The sequence below is a fragment of the Thermobia domestica genome, chromosome 12 (assembly GCF_964235325.1).
Source record: "Thermobia domestica chromosome 12, izTheDome1.hap1.1, whole genome shotgun sequence".
NCBI classification, from domain to species: domain Eukaryota; kingdom Metazoa; phylum Arthropoda; class Insecta; order Zygentoma; family Lepismatidae; genus Thermobia; species Thermobia domestica.
In genome coordinates this window covers 181,362,182-181,367,496 of record NC_137465.1, presented here as the reverse complement: position 1 = coordinate 181,367,496, position 5,315 = coordinate 181,362,182, and positions in this window count along the sequence as shown.

Here is a 5,315-nt window from a genome sequence, read left to right as displayed (position 1 = left end):
TAGGTAAATAATGCATAGTTTCACAGGAACAGTATACGCGACCGAACTATCCAAAGAATCAATTTCTGGAGTGCATTAACATGGAAATTATGTGTCATAAACTTATGCGGTTTGAGATTTTACACAGAAAATAAAACACGTTTTATCTAACCAAATTTGTTAGGTGTACTGATTCTCACAATACATTTCAAAAGACAAAACCGTATGTCAGAAGTAAGCTTTATAGATCAGAGCTAGAGTGCTAAAAACGTTTGTCAGGAGATTTTGATCCGATGTTGTCCATTTGAGGTTTGTGTTGGACAACACTGTCTTCTTGGCTTTTCCTAGTTCTTCCCACCTTATCATTGTACCGTACAAACATAACGAAAGGCACAAATATACAGATATTAATTAATGCTATAACATCACCAGTTTGTTTAAGTTGATGTTATTTCTTCGTATCATGTACCTAAGAAGCCTCGTTATTGAACAAGCAAAATAGGGCAATATTATTTTAAAGAAAGTTACTATAAAGATTGAGCATCAGTGTTAAGGATCTTCACTACAACGAAACTAAACTACCGCTAATCTTAGAGTTTTGTCTGTAATATCTTCAAAACAAATAAAAATATCCGAAAAGCAGAAACATAGTGAACTACACAATACGATTTTGCATGTGATACCATTATCACAACTCATCTCTAACTACTTTCCATTTGCAATTGTAGATAGATTTAGCTTTTTTTGCGGGTTCTGTAAATAGCAGAATACCAAAGGCAGATAGGTGAATTGTAGTAAAGGTATCAGATGCAAAATCGTATTGTCTAGATCACTACGTTTCTGCTTTTTGAATATTTGTATTTGTTTTGAAGATATTAGAGAAAAAAAACCTCTAAAATTTGAAGTAATTTAATTTCGCTGTAGTGAAGACCCTTAAACAGATACCATGTTCCATCAACAAGAAATCATAAATCTAAAGGAAAGAAAGCGATTAGAGATATCACGGATAACTCTACGAAAACTGGCAACTACTACGACTATATTACATTACCTTGAATGAAAAGAGGATACGACCATGTCACTATTTAAAATGGTGTACGCTTGAAGAATTTTGTAATTGCGCTTTGTTACACTGACTTGAGGATGCTGAATACAAATTGAACTATTTAAAATTGTTTATGCTAGTATAAATTTCGAATTGCGCTTTTTCAATCAGATTTGATGATGATGGATACAAAGAAAGTATTTTTAGGTTTATCCGTCTGTGGTGGCACAGGAAAATTTACCATAAATTTGGATCGCAAATTAAAGATCATTTTTCTAGTCATCCTATCAATGTGTATGTTCAGATACACTTACATGCGATTCATCGTCCTAAGATTAATATAAAAGAATTCAATTAGAAAAGTATTAATGCGTAAGAATGATCGTTAGCTCTTTCCAGCATTCGCTTGAATGTCAAGAGCTGTACTACTGACCAAATAACTTCGTATTCATTCTCAACTGCTTGTTCGGAGTTCAATTCCCCTTTTCAGCACCGAGTCTAAATGAAGTACAGTCCCACAACTTAATGTGAACTTATCGAAAGAATAGCTCCCAGGAAGTGCTACTGGGAATCGAAGCAAGATACTCAATGACATGTATATTAACCATAAAATCACCAGGGAGCTTTGTATATATTGTTAATCATATATGTTATTACTAAATGAAACACATTGACAATGATTCAATCACATTGATCCACAGAGGGTATTAATATGAAACCTAAGCCTCGTGAGATTCAAATACACGCCCACCATAATTTGCAACGCTAACAAGCGACCAGCGGAAAGCTCGAGGAGGAATCGAATAATCGATTATTGGAAAGCGATATATTCGTCCAGCTTCTATTGGACATTTGCTATAAATAATGAGAAAAGTGAAAGAAAGATCATTATGAGAATAATTGACTGAAAATGCACTAATCGGCCAATTAATTTAATTGGGCTGAGATGAACTAATACCGTTATTTAATATTTCAATTCATTGCCTTTTATGATTGCTGAAGAAAAGAGCATGTAGCTATTTAATTTTGTTCTTTGTAATTGGTTACATACATGTATACATTATGTAATGCACTTACATGAATTTCCTTTGTAGTTCTGATCACTGGTTTAGTTTCTAACGCGCATACTTTTGTAGCACAATGTTTCTTTGGGAAAGCATAGAACTTACAACGGTGATTCAGGTTCCAAATTCAACAGTAGATTTTGTGAGATATACTCTCGTTGATGTCAAAAATAAATAAATTGAAATGTTTTGAGTTTAACGTCCTACTTTTATACTCTTTAGGCTGAAAGAAATGGATGATAGGAGATCGATTTAGCATTTTTGTGGGTTTTGTAAATAGCAGAACACCAAAGGCAGATTGGTGAATTGTGGTAAAGGTATCATATGCAAAATCGTATTGTCTAGTTCACTACGTTTTTGCTTTTCGAATATTTTTACTTGTTTTGAAGATATTAGAGAAAAACTCTAAAATCAGAGGTAATTTAATTTCGCTGTAGTGAAGACTCTTAAACAAATACTATGTTACATAAACAAGAAATCATAAATCTAGAGTGAAAGAAAGCGATTAGAGAAATCACGGATAACTCTACGAAAACTGGAAACTACTACGACTACATTAAATTACCGATAAATGATGATGAAAAACTTTTTGGAATGGGAATGTTTGAGGAAACGGGACTACTTTGGTAAAACCCACCGACAAATGTTTTCCACCACAAACAGTGGCGTATTTACGATTTTCTTTCGGGGGGGGGGCTTTGCTAACTTTCGGGAAGGGCTTTGCCTGCAAATGTGAAAATTCTGCAAGATATTTCATATACTTTACTATAGTAAGTAAGATTTCGAGGGGGGCTTAAGCCCGGAAGCCCCCCCCATAAATACGCCACTGACCACAAACTTACTTGGTCGAGAAGCAAACTAGGAGCCACATGTACCAAAGTTAATCACTCTACCACTGAGTCACTGTCTTGCTGTCAAAAGACGTAAATACGAATCATTGAAAACATTAATTTCGAATAACTTAATACGATAATGATAATAATATTAATAATAATAATCGAGAGGTTCTATTTTCGGTAGGAGTTCCTGTGCTTCGAATCCAAAGTTAAACGCTGGTTCATAACTCATATAGGTTCGGTACTGAAAGGAAAATTATATTCCAAATAAACCAACAAATCTGTAATAATATCTAAGACAAATAAGATTACTTTAATAAAACAACATTACACAAACTTGCTTACTTTTTATTTATTTAAACTTACTCACCTAACCTACACACCTACACGGTATTTATGGGCTGTATCGAAAGCAAGTTCAATACGTCCTTCTACCTGTTAGCTAAGTTGAACCTGTTAGCTATTTCATTACGGTGCAACTATAGAAACTCAGAACAATGAACCGTGGTCAGTGCATTGGCTTACAACACAGGCGCGCGAGCAGAAATTTTTGTTGGAAGATGTCCAAGCTATTTTGGGGGAACTGCACCCGAAAAGACGATAAGTAATTGTAAAATACTTCCAACTTTATTTTCAGGAAAAAAAATGATAAAAATAGGTTGTTTCGTAAGAGAAAGAGTCCAGATGAAATATAAGATCAAATTTTCGAACTAGAGCAATTATTTCGGTGTTAAACATGTATAGTTTTATTGAAAAAGTTTACAAATGTATGTTGAGATAGAAGATTTTAAGGAGGATCCCGGTGTGGGTACGCCCCTGTTACAACACCGTATTTCTGTCATTCAAAGGCCTGTACATTTAGCGTATATATATATCAAACAAAATCTAAACTACGCGGCAGTTGTGAGAACTAAGTGCCAGACCCATATTTCCAGCCGGTATAGTAACTTAGCACCCATATTCCGAGAATAAACCGACAAACTTCACATACGTGTTCAAGATCTCAATATAAGAAAAATATTTATCTCCAACTTTGATGTTACACACCTAGTTACGAATATGGAGCATTTTAAGATAGTAAAATTGACGTAGGAAGGCTATGCTGAATAACCGACAGAGCTCTAGCATGCGTGTTCATAATCTTAATAGAAGGGGAGAAAAAATGTCACTTTGGTTGGAAACATCTAATTACGGAGATGTAGCAGATATAAGGTAATTAATAAAACTCGTCGTAGGTTGCTACTTTGAATAAAGGAACCGACAATTTTCCTCACGTCTTCAGAACCTCAATATATAAAACAATCTGCCCCTTTGGCACGAAATTACGGAGATATGGCCAATTTAATATAACAAATGGCCCAATCTCTGTAATTAGTAGTTTTTGAACAAAGCTGAATATAAACGTTCGTTTTTACATTCCAGTGATTCATGAACCGATCCCTAGTTCGATTCTAGTGCTCGCCACGTGGTCTTTATAGTGGACAAACAATGCTTCCTCGATGAGGAGCGTTTTCTCGGCGTTTTCCCGTTTTCTTCCTTTTTCCTTCATTCTACCATTTAGATCATTAACATCATCACTGTCCACCTTACACTCGGGCAATAAATCAGGGTCCTTACATAAAAAAAAGTAAGATAAATTTTCGTTTTGAAATACAATGAAGTTCCTTGTTTAAAGTCGCACAGTTATGTCCGTAAGGCTAAAGGAGACTGCCGATTAACGTTAAGAGGCCTTCTCCCGTCGAAATTAAAATACCGCTAATTTTACAGTAATTATTTGATATCTTGAAATAGATAAAAGATAATCGAAATGTGGAACAACAACGCCCTAGACAATGTCATTTTACATGAGAAACTGTTATCACGACTCACTTATCTGCTTTCGATTTTGAGCCATTTTGAAAATCGGCATTTATTTTCGCGTTTCTAAATGGCTGAAAAATGAAAGCCACTAGGTGACTTGTAATAACGGTACCTCACGCAAAATAATATTGTCTAGGGCTCTCTTGTTCCATATTTCAATTATCTTTTATCTATTTGAAGATATAACATAATTACTGTAAAATTAGCGGTATTTTAATTTCGCCGGGATGAAGACTCTTAATAATGATGGTACACTTGATGGAATGACAATCTGTGAGGAAAGTGAAGAATATCGAGGAAACTCGGACAGCATGTTGTTCAGTACAAACTTACATGGTATGAAACCAGTCTCACCAGAGATAAGAGCTCCACAACTAAGCCAACATGAACCCAATTGTTCTTGTTATTTCGATGTAACATTCATGTGTGAACAAACGATTGTCGGTTTCCACAGACATACCCTTAATCTGACTTAAAATACGGCCATGAAAATACCAGAAAAGACATTTCGTTCCAATAGTTAGGCCTTTC